Here is an 18,148-nt window from a genome sequence, read left to right as displayed (position 1 = left end):
ACTCTCCGGGCTGTTGAATTATATGACTTAAATCGTCTGCGTCCGGAGGTCGGACATAAGTCCCTTGAAAATTGGCCCTAAAAGCATCCTCAAGCTCCTCCCAACTTCCAATTGAATTTTCGGGGAGGCTCTTCAGCCAGTGCCGAGCTAGTCCTTTCAGCTTGAGGGGCAGGTATTTAATGGCGTGGAGATCGTCTCCGCGAGCCATCTGGATATGGAGGATGAAGTCCTCAATCCAGACCCCAGGGTCTGTCGTTCCGTCGTACGCCTCTATGTTCACGGGTTTGAATCCCTCTGGAAATTCATGATCCAGTACCACATCGGTGAAGCATAGGGGGTGTGCGGCACCCCCGTATTTGGATGTATCATGGCGTTCGGACGGTTGTAGTGTTCGGTTTTGATTTTGTGCCGGGGCGCGCTTCCTAGATCCATAGATGGACCTGGTCATGCCGGATTTTTGGCGCGAGTCCTCACGTAAAATCGTGTGTTGGCTTATGTGCGGCCTCGTTAGCCGCCCTATCGCGGCCACGAGGTGGTCGATCCGGCTGATCGGCCGTTTTATTGTTCGGCTGTGTAGGCTCTACGGCCTCATCATCGAACTCAGGCAACAGCTTGCGCTTTGGATAGCTCTTTGTATGGCAACTACCACCATACTTTTCTTCAGTGTCGAGCACTTTGTTCCATCTACTGTTGAGCGTATTCTGCGCGGCCTTAAGCCTTTGCTTCTGCTTCTTCAGACTCCTCGCGGTGGCAATAAGCCTTCTACGGAGGTTCTCTTGTTCCAAGTGCCTTTCCGGGATGACGTGTGCGTCGTCGTCCGGACTGTTTTCCTCTCCGGAGAGAGGTTGATGAGTTTTATCCTCGGCGTCGACGTGTTTGGACAGCTGCTCTGTACTATGTTCGTCGTTCGCTGGTTCATCCTGCTCTATCGCTAGGTCAATGTTGTCGTCGTTTCCTCTGGAGTCGACCGGGGTGTTATTTTCTCTTGTGCTATTATCGCTGTTTTTGCCGAGGCGGGATTTGGAGCGGCGCCTACACCATCGCTTTGGTTGCTTCTCGAGGGTGCTATCCTTCGCTGCATCCTTCCGTTCCTCATCATTGTTTTCTTTGGGTGTATCGACCATGTATATATCGTGTGATGAGGTGGCTGTCCAGTGCCCTGTGGGCGGTGGTTCCTGTTCGTCTCCTGCATCGTCGTCCATACCGTCGATGTCTTCGGAGTCGAAGTCGAGCATGTCGGTTAGATCGTCGACAGTGGCTACTAAGTAGGTGGTGGGTGGGGAGCAAATTTCTTCGTCGTCCGTATCCCATTCTAGCCAGACATAGTTCGGCCGAGGTTCTCCTGACAAGGAGAGAGACCTTAATGAATTTAGCACATCGCCAAAAGGCGAGTGCTGAAAGATATCTGCGGAGGTAAACTCCATGATCGGTGCCCAATCGGATTTGATAGGCACGGACGTAAGCGGCTCGGAGCCCGGGGCCGGGGACGAACCCAACGGTTCGGCAACACGGCTCTCATAGGAGGTGAAGTCAGTATTCGGCTCTATCGCCATTGAGAGTGCGGCCTCCGTCGCGGGGTCTATCCACCCGTCCTCAGATGGCGCAATTTGCTCCGGATTGAGGGCCGGAGTAGTTGCAGGTGTGATCTCCCGAACACTGTCTGACGACAGAGTTAAGTCATGCTTGTCGTGATTGTGCGGCGCACCTGACATGGGCTCGAATCCGTCGAAGATCAAGTCTCCGCGGATGTCGGCAGTATAGTTCAAGTTTCTGAACCTGACCTGATGGCCAGGGGCGTAGCTCTCGATCTGCTCCAGATGGCCAAGCGAGTTGGCCCGCAGTACGAAGCCGCCTAATACGAAGATCTGTCCGGGGAGGAAAACCTCACCCTGGATCGCATCGTTACCGATGATCGAAGGATCCATCAAGCCTTACGGTGACGACACAGTGGAACTCTCAATGAAAGCACCATTGTTGGTGTCAAAACCGGCGGATCTCGGGTAGGGGGTCCCGAACTGTGCGTCTAAGGCGGATGGTAACAGGAGGCAGGGACACGATGTTTACCCAGGTTTGGGCCTTCTCGATGGAGGTAATACCCTACTTCCTGCTTGATTGATCTTGATGATATGAATATTACAAGAGTTGATCTACCACGAGATCGTAGAAGCTAAACCCTAGAAGCTACCCTATGGTATGATTGTTGTTGTCCTACGGACTAAACCCTCCGGTTTATATAGACACCTGAGGGGGCTAGGGTTACACAGAGTTGGTTACAAGGGAGGAGATCCACATATCTGTATTGCCAAGCTTGCCTTCCATGCCAAGGAGAGTCCCATCCGGACACGGGACGAAGTCTTCAATCTTGTATCTTCATACTCCAACAGTCCGGCTAAAGTATATAGTCCGGCCGTCCGAGGACCCCCTAATCCAGGACTCCCTCAACGAGCAACTATAATCTCTAATTGTCATTGCAAACATGTTTATTCATAATAGGCTGAATCAGGAACGATGAACTAATCATATTTACAAAAACAATAGAGGTCGAGTTCATACCAGCTTTTCTCATCTCAGTCAGTTCATCATATATCATCATTATTGCCTTTCACTTGCACGACCGAACGATGTGAATAATAATAAGAGTGCACATGCATTGGACTAAGCTGGAATCTGCGAGCATTCAATAAACAAGAGAAGACAAGGCAATATGGGCTCTTGGTTAAATAAACAATAATGCATATAAGAGCCACTTCAACAATTTAATCATGGTCTTCTCCTATCGACCCCCCAAAGAAAAGAAAAGAAATAAAACTATTTACACGGGAAAGCTCCCAACAAGCAAAAGAAGAACGGGAAATATTTTTGGGTTTTCTTTTTAATTATTACTACTACACCAAGAAAAGTAAACTAACTAAAAGTTACAACTAATTTTTTTGGTTTTTCTTAAGGTTTATCAAACACACAAGAAGAAAGCAAGAAAAAGAAAATAAACTAGCATGGATATTACAGTGAAAAAGTATGAGCACCGACATCTAGCAATGAGTGTGTGAACATGAATGTAATGTCGGTGGGAAATACGTACTCCCCCAAGCTTAGGCTTTTGTCCTAAGTTGGTTTATTGCCACGGATGGCCTGGCGGATATCTATAGTTGTAGCCAGGGTCGTACTGCGATGCGGCGGTTATTGCCTCCTGGGCTGCAGCGTGGCGGCGAGCTGCCTCCGCCCTCCTCTCGTACTCATCTGCCTCCTCTCTGGTAATGAAATGTCTTCCTTTTGCCTGATAATGAAAGAAGGCAGGAGCAGGGTGAGTAATACGGACAGCACGACGTCTGTCAAAGATTAAGCGATACTGGAGAGGTGATTCATTCCTCTCGACAAACTGGTGGTGAACCATAGCATTAAAGTCTAGGTAAGTAGGAGGCAATTCAATATCATCATTACGTATGGTTACACCAAGAAAATCAGCTAAGCGGGTTGCATAAATTCCACCAAAGAAATCTCCATTAAATCTATTATGATGCAACCTATGTGCAACAATGGCTCCCAAATTATAAGATTTGTCTCCTAACACAGCACTCCTAAGAATACTGAGGTCGGGGACACACATATGACATGCTTCATCTTTACCATTTATGCACCTACCTATGAAGAGAGCAAAATAATGTATAGAAGGAAAATGAATGCTCCCTGTGGTAGCTTATGCTATATCTCTAGATTCCCCCACTGTTATACTAGCAAGAAAATTTCTAAATTCAGATTTGCGAGGTTCACTAGCACTACCCCATTGTGGAAGTTTGCAAGCAGTGGTAAAATCCTCTAAGTCCATCGTATAAGATTTCTCATAAAGATAAAACAGGACAGTTGGAGAATTGCGTGAAGATGAAAATTCAAACCTCCTCACAAAGGAACTAGTGAGATAGTGGTACTGGCGGCACTTTTCTTCCTCGAAGCTCACAAGATCAGCGTTACGCAAATATGCGTTAAATTCTTCCTTGATTCCCGCTCGATCCATAAAGTTTTCTGAAGGCCATTCACAAGGCCGCACTGGAGCGTCCCTTGGTGGCTCATCGTCAGCATCACGCATTGCAAGCCTGGGTCCTTGCTTCCTTGAAGAACCACCTTGGTATATTTTCCTAAGCATATTTCTTCATCTGAAAAATTTCTGAATTTAGTAACTTCAAATAAAAGTGAGCCAAGCTCAACAAAATTGATAGCAACTACTCATACAAGTGCCTAGAGACTATATCATGCATTAGAACTACTTGGAACCATATAAATTTGACATGCAAGCTCAAGAACATGGTCACCTAGGCAGCACAAATTTGAAATAAATAAAGCACTAGAACAAAAACTAATTGGACCAATGGAGGAGTCACATACCAAAGAACAACCCCCCCAAGCAGTTTTGTGAGAGGTGCTTTGAGCAACGAGATCGAAAATCGCAGCAAAATGAGCTAGAACTCGTGCTTGAGCTGGATGGCGATTTTTTTGGGAGGAAGAAGAAGTGTGTGGGTGCAGGAATAAGTGGAGGGGAGCCACTATGGGCCCACGAGGCAGGGGGCGCGCCCTGGACCCTCGTGGCCAGGTTCTTGCTCCCCCTGCTGTGTTCTCAGTTCCAGATATTCTCAAATATTCCAAAAAAATCATATTAAATTGGCAGGGCATTTGGAGAACTTTTATTTTCGAGGTATTTTTATATTGCACGGATAAATCAGAAAACAGACAGAAAAATACTATTTTTACTTTATTTCAACTAAATAACAGAAAGTAGAAGGAGGGTACAGAAGGTTGTGCCTTCTAGTTTCATCCATCGCATGCTCATCAAAAGGAATCCACTAACAAGGTTGATCAAGTCTTGTTAACAAACTCTTTCCGAATAACATGGAACCGGAGAAATTTCGAATAACACTAGGTTGCCTCAACGGGGATATGCACATCCCCAATAATAAGAATATCATATTTCTTCTTGACAGTAGGAAGAGGAAATTCAAAACCTCCAAATATAATCGATGGAATTTTTCCAATACAGTTGATACTATGAACTTGAAGTTGTTTCCTCGGAAAGTGTACCGTATGGTCATTACCATTAACATGAAAAGTGACATTTCCTTTGTTGCAATCAATAACAGCCCCTGCAGTATTCAAAAAGGGTCTTCCAAGAATAATAGACATACTATCGTCCTCGGGAATATCAAGAATAACAAAGTTCGTTAAAATAGTAACGTTTGCAACCACAACAGGCACATCCTCACAAATACTGACAGGTATAGCAGTTGATTTATCAGCCATTTGCAAAGATATTTTAGTAGGTGTCAACTTATTCAAATCAAGTCTACGGTATAAAGAAAGAGGCATAACACTAACACCGGCTCCAAGATCACATAAAGCAGTTTTAACATAGTTTCTTTTAATGGAGCATGGTATAGTAGGTACTCCTGGATCTCCAAGTTTCTTTGGTACTCCACCCTTAAAAGTATAATTAGCAAGCATGGTGGAAATTTCAGCTTCCGGTATCTTTCTTTTATTAGTAACAATTTCTTTCATATACTTAGCATAAGGATTCATTTTGAGCATATCAGTTAATCGCATACGCAAAAAGATAGGTCTAATCATTTCAGCAAAGCACTCAAAATCCTCATCATACTTTTTCTTGGATGGTTTGGGAGGAAAAGGCATGGGTTTCTGAACCCATGGTTCTCTTTCTTTACCGTGTTTCCTAGCAACAAAGTCTCTCTTATCATAACGTTGATTCTTTGATTGTGGGTTATCAAGATCAACAGCAAGTTCAATTTCTATATCATTATCATTGCTAGGTTGAGCATCATCATGAACATTATCATTAACATTTTCACTAGGTTCGTGTTCATTACCAGATTGTGTTTCAGCATCAGAAATAGAAATATCATTTGGATTCTCAGGTGGTTCAGCAATAGGTTCACTAGAAGCATGCAAAGTCCTATCATTTTTCTTTTTCTTCTTTTTAGAAGAACTAGGCGTATCAATATTATTTCTCTGAGAATCCTGTTCAATTCTCTTAGGGTGGCCTTCAGGATACAAAGGTTCCTGGGTCATTTTACCAGTTCTAGTAACCACTCTAACAGCATAATCATTATTCTTACTATTCAATTCATTGAGCAAATCATTCTGAGCTTTAAGTACTTGTTCTACTTGAGTGGTAACCATAGAAGCATGTTTGCTAATGAGTTTAAGTTCACCCTTAACATTGGCCATGTAATTACTAAAGTGTTCAATCATATAAGCATTTTGTTTTAACTGTCTACCAAAATAAGCATTAAAATCTTCTTGCTTAACCATAAAGTTATCAAATTCATCCAAACATTGGCTAGCAAACTTAGTAGGAGGGATTTCAGCTTTATCATATCTATAGAGAGAATTTACCTTTACTACCTGTGTCGGGTTATCAAGACCATGAGTTTCTTTGATAGGTGATGGATTAAGATCGTATGTTTCTCAGCTGGCGGTAAATTAAGACCATGTATTTCTTCAATAGGAGGTAAATTCTTAACATCTTCAGCTTTAATACCTTTTTCTTTCATAGATTTCTTTGCCTCTTGCATATCTTCAGGACCGAGAAATAGAACACCCCTCTTCTTCGGAGTTGGTTTAGGAATAGGCTCAAGAATTGGCTCAGGAGCTGGCTCAGGAAGTGTCCAATTATTTTCATTTGTCAACATATTATTCAATAGAATTTCAGCTTCATCCGGTGTTCTTTCCCTGAAAACAGAACCATCACAACTATCCATGTAATCTCTGGAGGCAGCGGTTAGTCCATTATAAAAGATATCGAGTATTTCATTTTTCTTGAGAGGATGATCAGGCAAAGCATTAAGTAATTGGAGAAGCCTCCCCCAAGATTGTGGGAGACTCTCTTCTTCAATTTGCACAAAATTATATATCTCCCTTAAAGCAGCTTGTTTCTTATGAGCAGGGAAATATTTAGCAGAGAAGTAATAAATCATATCCTGGGGACTACGCACACAACCAGGATCAAGAGAATTAAACCATATCTTAGCATCACCCTTTAATGAGAACGGAAATATTTTAAGGATATAAAGGTAGCGAGATTTCTCATCATTAGTGAACAGGGTGGCTATATCATTTAATTTAGTAAGATGTGCCACAACAGTTTCAGATTCATAGCCATAAAAAGGATCGGATTTAACCAAAGTAATTATATAAGGATCAATAGAGAATTCATAATCCTTATCAGTAACACAGATAGGCGAAGTAGCAAAAGCAGGGTCAGGTTTCATTCTAGCATTAAGAGATTGTTGCTTCCATTTAGCTAATAACCTCTTTAGATCATATCTATCATTGCAAGCTAAAATAGCTCTAGCAACTTCTTCATCCATAACATAACCCTCAGGAACAATAGGCAATTCATATTTATTAGGGGGAGAGTCTTCATCATCACTATCTTCAATATTATCAGTTTCAATAATTTCATTCTCTCTAGCCCTAGCAAGTTGTTCATCAAGAAATTTACCAAGTGGCACAGTAGTATCAAGCATAGAAGTAGTTTCATCATAAGTATCATGCATAGCAGAAGTGGCATCATCAATAACATGCGACATATCAGAATGAATAGCAGAAGCAGGTTTAGGTGTCGCAAGCTTACTCAAAACAGAAGGTGAATCAGGTGCAAAGCTAGATGGCAGTTCCTTACCTCCCCTCGTAGTTGAGGGATAAATTTTTGTTTTCTCGTCTTTCAAGTTCTTCATAGTGACCAGCAGATATAAATCCCAAGTGACTCAAAGAATAGAGCTATGCTCCCCGGCAACGGCGCCAGAAAATAGTCTTGATAACCCACAAGTATAGGGGATCGCAACAGTTTTCGAGGGTAGAGTATTCAACCCAAATTTATTGATTCGACACAAGGGAAGCCAAAGAATATTCTCAAGTATTAGTAGTTGAGTTGTCAATTCAACCACACCTGGATAACTTAGTATCTACAGCAAAGTATTTAGTAGCAAAGTAGTATGGAAATAACGGTAACGGTAGCAAAGTAATATTTTTGGGTTTTGTAGTGATTGTAAGAGTAGCAACGAAAAAGTAAATAAGAAGAAAACAATATGTGAAAAGCTCGTAGGCATTGGATCGGTGATGGAGAATTACCCGGATGCGGTTCATCATGTAACAGTCATAACATAGGGTGACACAGAACTAGCTCCAATTCATCAATGTAATGTAGGCATGTATTCCGAATATAGTCATACGTGCTTATAGAAAAGAACTTGCATGACATCTTTTGTCCTACCCTCCCGTGGCAGCGGGGTCCTAATGGAAACTAAGGGATATTAAGGCCTCCTTTTAATAGAGTACTGGAACAAAGCATTAACACATAGTGAATACATGAACTCCTCAAACTACGGTCATCACCGGGAGTGGTCCTGATTATTGTCACTTCGGGGTTGCCGGATCATAACATATAGTAGGTGACTATAGACTTGCAAGATAGGATCAAGAACTCACATATATTCATGAAAACATAATAGGTTCAGATCTGAAATCATGGCACTCGGGCCCTAGTGACAAGCATTAAGCATAGCAAAGTCATAGCAACATCAATCTGAGAACATAGTGGATACTAGGGATCAAACCCTAACAAAACTAACTCGATTACATGATAAATCTCGTCCAACCCATCACCGTCCAGCAAGCCTACGATGGAATTACTCACGCACGGTGGTGAGCATCATGAAATTGGTGATGGAGGATGGTTGATGATGATGACGGCAATGAATCCCCCTCTCCGGAGCCCCCGAACGGACTCCAGATCAGCCCTCCCGAGAGGTTTTAGGGCTTGGCGGCGGCTTCGTATCGTAAAACGCGATGAATCCTTCTCTCTGATTTTTTTCTCCCCGAACACGAATATATAGAGTTGGAGTTGAGGTCGGTGGAGCGTCAGGGGACCCACGAGGCAGGGGCGCGCCCAGGGGGGGCAGGCGCGCCCCCCACCCTTGTGGACAGGGTGTGGGCCCCCTGACGTGGATTCTTCTTCCAGTATTTTTAATATGTTCCAAAAATATGTTCTGTAGAGTTTCAGGTCATTTCGAGAACTTTTGTTTCTGCACATAAATAACACCATGGAAAATCTGCTAAAAACAGCGTCAGTCCGGGTTAGTTCCATTCAAATCATGCAAGTTAGAGTCCAAAACAAGGGCAAAAGTGTTTGGAAAAGTAGATACCACGGAGACGTATCAATTGTGTCCCCTATCTCCTGTTACCATCGACCTTGGACGCACAGTTCGGGACCCCCTACCCGAGATCCGCCGGTTTTGACACCGACATTGGTGCTTTCATTGAGAGTTCCACTGTGCCGTCGACGACAGGATCGATGACTCGCCTCGTCCTTGAAGACAATATCACCGCCGGAGGAGAACTGGCCCCAGGCCAAACGCTCCAGCTGGGCAGCTTTACCATGACCGCCCGTTCGGCCGCTAAGCCGACGATGACCTCTCGGGCCATCGAAAATCCCCTTCGTATCGACCCCAAACACTCCAAGCAGATGGATCCGGCGGAGTTTTCGTCTTTAAACGAGCTCCTTGATCGCATCGCCGCCCTGTGAATCGCCACAGATTACGATCAGATCGGGCTTAAACCCGAACAAAGAGAAATCAAATCTCCACCTGTCACCCACCAGATAGCGGTAGTCGAGGAGCAAGACGGCGACTCTTCCCCTATACTGAAGATGGACTATGTCCGGGTCGCCGACCCTGCAGAGCCGAACACCTACCAGCAAAAAGAGGTGACCGGCCTTCCGAACATAGAATCGGACGGCGACACGGGCAACCAGAAGATACTCCAGGGCCCGGACTGTTGAGTCTGGAAAACCTACAGACTCCGGATCATCGACCGGGTCAGGGTACGAATCCAATTCCACCCACCCACCCAGACATAAGCGCTCTCATGAGCATACAACAACAGTCTCAGGAAACGGTCCACCACTTCTAGGCCAGATTCCTCCTTGTCAAGGACAAGGTTAAAGATTGTCGTGATGAGGACGCTATACTTGCGTTCTGCAACAATTGCATGAACGAAGGAATCCTCAACGCCATTAATCGCCGCCGTATACTACACTTCCCTGACTTGGAAACTATCGTACAAAAGTACAGCGCAATGGAAAGCGCCTGAAAAGATCAAGCAGCTTGTTGGGAGCCATCAGTCCCAACTCAACCGCCGGTCCAGGCGAAAAGGGCACATCCTCGTGACACGCCCAGCCTAATAGCCAAGAAACATAAACCCATTATGCGGCATGGAACCGTTCTGGAGGGATGGCTCGACGGCCCATGCAAAATACACACAACACCGGACACCATACCAACCCACAGCCTTAGAGCATGTAGGATACTCCAGCAGGTAGCCAAGAGCTGCGAGAACAGCCTTACCAAAAACTCCTCAGAGCAACACCCTCCAGATAACGACGACCCCAGAGTATTGACGGTCTTCGAGACATTCGCTTCAAACAGTAAGCGCAAAAGGGCACTCCGCGACCTCGCCGAAGTCTGCCAAATCGCTGCGGTAAACCCTTGGAACGACACAGCTATAACCTTTAATGCCGGTGACGAACTGAAATACAAGACAGTCCGAGCGCCAGCCGCATTAGTCCTCAGTCCCATTGTGGACAGCTTTAGACTCACCAAGGTCCTCATGGACGGCGGCAGCGGACTAAACCTCATCTATGAGGATACACTCTACAAAATGGAAATAGACAGGAGCCACATCAAGCAAAGCAGCACGACCTTCCGAGGAATCATTCCTAGTCAGGAGGCGCGGTGTGCGGGAAAAATCACACTTGACGTGGTATTCGGCATGCCGGAAAATTATCGGTCTGAAGAGATCACCTTCCAAGTGGCTCCTTTCAGCAGTGGATACCACGCCCTGCTGGGGCAGGACGCTTTTACACGCTTCCAAGCTATACCTCATTACGGGTATATGAAGCTCAAAATGTTCGAACCAAACAGCATAATCACTCTTGTTAGTGATCCAGACATAGCACTCCGCGCCGAAAACAAAACCGCATCACTGGCCCTTGAGGCATTATCTGAAGCCCTCGCGGCCGAAGAATTAACCACACTGCGCTCCATGGTGGATAAGGACGATGTGATCTTAGACAAACGACCCAAATCCACCTCCTTCAAGCCGGCAGAAGAAATAGTCAAATTCCAGGTCCGCCCAACGGACCCCAAGAAGACAACATCTATTAGAGCACAACTAGACCCAACGGTCGACGCCGCACTAAGGGATTTCCTTCGCGAAAACTGGGATATATTCACCTGGCACCCTTCTGACATGCCTGGAATCCCACGTGAGCTGGCCGAACATAGCCTTAATATCTTAAAGGGATACAAACCAATCAAACAAGCACTGTGGTGCTTTTCCGAGCCCAAACGCCAAGCTATGGGGGAGGAGATGGCAAAGCTAATTGAGGCCGGATTCATTAGAGAAATAAAACATCCGGACTGGCTGGCAAACCTGGTAATGGTACCAAAGAAGGACAAATCCTGGCGGTTGTGCGTCGATTTTAAAGACCTCAATAAGGCTTGCCCTAAGGATCCCTTCCCCCTCCCCCGCATTGATCAAATCATTGATGCTACCGCAGGACACGACTCACTGTGCTTCCTTGATGCATATTCCGGATACCATCAAATAAAGATGAAGGAGTCCGATCAAGCTGCAACAGCATTCATTACCCCATATGGGCGATTCTGCTTCAACACCATGCCCTTCGGGCTCAAGAACGCAGGTGCCACATACCAACACATGATTCAAACCTGCCTGGAGAAACATATCGGCAAGACAGTTGAAGCTTATGTGGATGACGTCGTCATCAAAACTAGGCACGTCGAAACACTAATAGACGATTTACGTCTCACATTCGACAACCTCCGCTCGTATGACATCAAGCTCAATCCGGAAAAGTGTGTTTTCGGCGTCCCCGCTGGAAAACTGCTGGGCTTCATCGTTTCCAATAGAGGAATTGAAGCAAATCCAGCCAAAATTCGAGCTCTGTCTCAATTGGCTACGCCAACAGACCTCAAACAAGTCCAAAAACTCGCGTGTTGCGTGGCAACTCTAAGCCGCTTTATCTCCAGATTAGGAGAAAAAGCACTGCCACTCTATCACCTTTTACGGCGAACCGATCACTTCGAGTGGATGGACGCGGCAACAGCTGGACTGGAGGAAATAAAAACACTTCTAGCAAGCAACCCAATCGTGGTCATGCACAATGTTGGCGAACCCATGATATTATACATATCGGCAACACATCAGGTGGTGAGTGCCGTGCTCGTCGTTGAACGAGAACAGGACGGACATAAATTCCCGCTTCAGAAGCCAGTATACTACATATCCACTATTCTTACACCATGCAAATCCCGGTACCCCCATTATCAAAAGATAGCATACGCGGTCTTTATGGCATCACGAAAGCTGCGACACTACTTCCAGGAGTGTTCGATCACAGTGGCTTCTGAAGTACCACTCAACGACATAATAAACAACTGCAATGCCACGGGCCGGATTGCCAAATGGGCCATTGAGCTCCTTCCATTTGATATTACATACAAACCACGTCGAGCTATCAAATCCCAAGTACTGGCCGACTTCGTCGCCGAATGGACAGAGGCCGAACTCCCTAAAGAGTACGACACATATTCCAATTGGGTTATGTACTCCGATGGCTCCAAAATGCTGGCAGGGCTAGGAGCGGGCGTCGTTTTAACGTCCCCTACTGTAGACATCGTTCAATACGTACTCCAAATACTATACACAGACTCCAACAACGCAGCCGAATACGAGGCCCTATTGCACGGTCTCCGGATGACTGTCTCCATGGGCATACAACGCTTGGAAGTGCGCGGGGACTCAAACCTTGCAATACCTCAAATAAATGGAGACTTTGATGCCAAAGATCTGAAGATCGCAGCTTATCGTAATGTCGTCATAAAAATGTTGGCTCGGTTCGAGGGGCTCGAGTTCCATCATGTGGCTCGAGAGAGTAATCAAGCGGCGGACGTTCTTGCTCGTATCGGCGCTAAGCGCGACCCCGTCCCGCCTAATATCTTCGTGGAAAGGCTTTTTAAGCCATCCATAGTGTGGCAGGGGGAAAACGGCAACACTAGTCCGGATCCGGACATAACCCCAGATTCCGAAAACACCGACATCATCGGAGGCTCAGCCACCGAAATAACACCTTCGGCGCATCTCATCACGGCAGTCATTGCCCCGTGGACCGAACCCTTCCTGGCCTACCTTAACAGGAAGGAACTTCCTGAGGACCAGAATGAGGCCCGCCGCATTGTCCGGCATTTGAAGGCCTACAAGGTCCACGACGGAGAGCTCTATAAGAAAAGCGATACCAGAGTCCTTCAAAGATGTATCTCCGAGGAGGAGGGGCGGCAGCTCCTGGCTGAGATTCATGCCGGTCTCGGTGGGCACCACGCCGCAGCTCGGGCCCTTGTTAGCAAGGCCTTCCGTACATGATTCTATTGGCCGACGGCCCGAGCGGATGCACATGACCTTGTCCAACGTTGCATTGGATGCCAACTCTTCGCCAACCAAAGCCATATGCCCCCACCGCCCTTCAAACAATCCCCATCACCTGGCTTTTTGCGGTCTGGGGACTGGATATGGTTGGCCCCCTTAAAGGAGGAAGCCATAAGAAAAAATATTTGCTAGTCATGGTGGACAAACTCACCAAGTGGATAGAGGCTAAACCAGTTAAAACGGCCGAGTCCGGGCCAGTAATAGACTTTATATCCGGCGTTGTACACCGTTAAGGTGTTCCGCACAACATCATCACTGATAACGGCTCCAATTTCACAGCCGACGAAGTAAAAAACTGGTGCGCTAATCTGGGCATCAAGCTCGATTACGCCTCTGTATATCATCCACAAACAAATGGTCAATTCGAAAGAGCCAATGGTCTTATTATGAGCGGCATTAAGCCTAGACTAGTGCGGTCTTTGAAAGAGTCAGACAAGCACTGGGTTGAGGAGCTCGACTCTATACTCTGGGGACTGCGGACCACGCCCAATCGCACTACCGGATTTACACCTTTCTTCATGGTGTACGGCGCAGAGCCAGTACTACCCTGCGACATTATTCATGACTCACCTCGAGTGCGCATGTACGAGGAAAGAGAAGCCGAGCTCGATCGGCAGGACAGCTTAGATGCCCTGGAGGAGGAGCGCGACGTCACAAAAGCCCGTTCCGCATTTTATCAACAGCAAGCTTGTAGGTATCAAAGCAGAGAGGTGTGGGCCAAAACTTACAACATCGTCGACAAACTCAAGCCCAAGGGGGAGGGTCCCTTCATCATCGACGAAGTTCTCACCAGAGGGGCATACCGCCTGCGTGATGCGTCAGACAATCGATTAGAGCCAAACCCCTGGAACGCGGCCAGACTCCGAAGATTCTATGCCTAGCGCAGAAATCTTTGTTCGTCTCCTTCCCCCTATTGTTTTCATTATTTTTTCTCTCTCTCTTTTCGTTTTTCTTTTTAGCCTTAAAAGCTTTCGTGCGGTTAGACCGTACACCCCCGACGCATACGTCTTGATTGTTACTGCCGGGTCATCCGGATGTGTACCTCAGACTGGGTGAAGCCGAAAGCTAGCGTTCTTAAGGGAATATTCGGTCGGTGAACTAAAGATGTCTTTGCATTCGTCCCATTGTGAACCCCCAGAAGCTATACACATTGTGATTTCTACATCATAGTTCGGACATGCACATCGATGCATGCACACCCAGGGAAAGGAACCCTTAATGGAACTATTCTCTCTGGAAGATGTTTCTTAAACTCTTAATATAATATAACATAACTAGCCAGATAATTGTCTGTTCAAGAAACTATGACCCCTACGCCTGGTTTCCATGCATACCCGGTCTACTCGGCCGTTCTGGTATTCGGAAACACTCCGCACCTTCGGGTCGAGAGGTTGAAGCGAAAAGGTCCGCCATGACAATCGTTTTACAATTCAGCTAGAGCTACATATGCAAAGGAAAGTACATAGTCACTTGGACTCAAAACTTCCTCCTATATGCCGTCCAGCAGGCTATCTAACTTACAATCCTGCTGGGAATACTTGGCGGCTACTTCTACTTGGTTATATACTAAACTAACGGGAATTTCTTCCCCATTTGACCCTAGTGGTCCGACCCGGGCCATGTGATTTGGATCTAGCCTGGTGTACCGCGTTTTCACCATGGCCCAGGCTTCTCGCGCACCCTCTCGGCAGGTCGATATCTTCCATAGTCGGATATGTCGCCGCGCTCCCTTAAACAGCTCTACAAGCTCCTCCATACTTCCTGGAGGGGAGGCGGATGGCCATAAGGCCTTGGCTACACTCCGCATTGCCTACCGAGCCTGCTCGTGCAATTGCGACAGCCCTTGCAGAAGATCACTTGGCGATCCGGACACCTCCTCTTCGGGACGGCCTGTCAGCATACCTGCAACCATAGCTATATCAGCTACTTTTTCCTCCAAACTGTTATAAGGTAAATCCGGCCACGTACTGAATATGCCGCCTCGTAGCTTTTTGTTCTCCTTCACGGCGTCGGCTAGCTGGGCTCGCACATCTTTCAGTTCTTCGCCCAGTTTGGTGTTTGAATCTTGGAGTTTGTTTTTCTCCTGTCTGACTCGGGTTAATACCCGTTCGCCTGCGGCATGGAGTCTTTTTGATTCTTTTTCCTCCAGTTTATCTGACGATCCTGTTATGAGAGAAGCTACAGCGTTAACACAGTCACTATACAATTACTGTTTCTCGATGGAGGGAAATATTACCGGAAGGCGCCTTCTTGGATTTTTCCAGTTCGGCGGTAACTGCAGTTAACTGCGTCCGACACTTTTCTAGCTCTTGAGCCAGCAACTCGTTCTTTTCAGAGTGAACCTGATTATGCAGCGATCCTCAAATCAATTGTACCAACTACTTTAAATCTCGGGGGCTACTGGCATATGGTTATCATACTCAGACACAGTAAAACTTACCCGCACATCTTTCAAATGCTGCTTTGTGGCTCTGCTAAGCCCATCTCGAGCAGCTCGGATGTATACATCAGCCGAGCTGAAGGCATTAAACGCCTCTTCCAAAAAATGGGGGTCTCGTAAAATGGCCCCCCGGCGCTGATAATTCATGGCGCTCTCCACTTCCGAGTTGGTGACGGACATATTTTCCGAGCCGTCCGCCGAGGGACAGTCCGGCGTCACTCTCATATTGGCCCCCATCCCCTCGGCTGGGGCTGGATCCTGGCTGCTGGGAGTATTACTGCCCAGATCCCCGGACACGGTCCGGCGGACTCTTTTCCTGATACGGAATGAACATGAAAGTCATGTTGGGGAACGTAGTAATTACAAAAAAAAATCCTACGCACACGCAAGATCATGGTGATGCATAGCAACGAGAGGGGAGAGTGTGTCCACGTACCCTCGTAGACCGAAAGAGGAAGCGTTAGAACAACGCGGTTGATGTAGTCGTACGTCTTCACGATGCGACCGATCCATGTACCGAACGTACAGCACCTCCGAGTTCAGCACACATTTAGCTCGATGACGTCCCACGAACTCCGATCCATCAGAGCTTCGAGGGAGAGTTCCGTCAGCACGACGGCGTGATGACGGTGATGATGATGCTACCGACGCAGGGCTTCGCCTAAGCACCGCTACGGTATGACCGAGGTGGATTATGGTGGAGGGGCGCACCGCACACGGCTAAAATATCAATGATCAATTGTTGTGTCTATGGGGTGCCCCCTGGCCAGGTATATAAAGGAGTGGAGGAGGGGGGAGGCCCGGCCTAGCAATGGCACACCCTGGAGGAGTCCTACTCCCACCGGGAGTAGGATTCCCCCCTTCCATGTAGTAGGAGTAGGAGAGAAGGAAAGGGAAAAGAGACGAGAAGGAAGGAGGGGGCGCCGCCCCTCCCCCTAGTCCAATTCGGACTAAGCCTTGGGGGGCGCGCAGTCTCCCCTCTCTCTTTCCCCTAAAGCCCAATAAGGCTCATATACTCCCCGGCGAATTCCCGTAACTCTCCAGTACTCCAAAAAATACACGAATCACTCGGAACCTTTCCGATGTCCGAATATAGTCGTCCAATATATCGATCTTTACGTCTCGACCATTTTGGGACTCCTCGTCATGTCCCCGATCTCATCTAGGACTCCGAACTACGTTCGGTACATCAAAACACATAAACTCATATTACCGATCGTCACCGAACGTTAAGTGTGCGGACCCTACGGGTTCGAGAACTATGTACACATGACCGAGACTCGTCTCCGATCAATAACCAATAGCGGAACCTGGATGCTCATATTGGCTCCTACATATTCTACGAAGATCTTTATCGGTCAAACCGCATAACAACATACGTTGTTCCTTTTGTCATCGGTATGTTACTTGCCCAAGATTCGATCGTCGGTATCTCAATACCTAGCTCAATCACGTTACCGGCAAGTCTCTTTACTCGTTCCGTAATGCATGATCCCGCAACTAACTCATTGGTCACATTGCTTGCAAGGCTTATAGTGATGTGCATTACCGAGACGGCCCAGAGATACCTCTCCGACAATCGGAGTGACAAATCCTAATCTCGATCTATGTCAACTCAACAAGTACCATCGGAGACACCTGTAGAGCACCTTTATAATCACCCAGTTACGTTCTGACGTTTGGTAGCACACAAAGTGTTCCTCCGGTAATCGGGAGTTGCATAATCTCATAGTCATAGGAATATGTATAAGTCATGAAGAAAGCAATAGCAGTAAACTAAACGATCAAGTGCTAAGCTAACGGAATGGGTCAAGTCAATCACATCATTCTCCTAATGATGGGATCCCGTTTATCAAATGACAACTCATGTCTATAGCTAGGAAACTTAACCATCTTTGATTCAACGAGCTAGTCTAGTAGAGGCATACTAGTGACACTTTGTTTGTCTATGTATTCACACATGTACTAAGTTTCCGGTTAATACCATTCTAGCATGAATAATAAACATTTATCATGATATAAGGAAATATAAATAAGAACTTTATTATTGCCTCGAGGGCATATTTCCTTCAGTCTCCCACTTGCACTAGAGTCAGAAATCTAGTTCACATCGCCATGTGATTTAACACCAATAGTTCACAT

The sequence above is a fragment of the Triticum aestivum genome, chromosome 1D (assembly GCF_018294505.1).
Source record: "Triticum aestivum cultivar Chinese Spring chromosome 1D, IWGSC CS RefSeq v2.1, whole genome shotgun sequence".
Classification (NCBI taxonomy): Eukaryota; Viridiplantae; Streptophyta; class Magnoliopsida; order Poales; family Poaceae; genus Triticum; species Triticum aestivum.
This window is presented reverse-complemented; position numbering follows the sequence as displayed.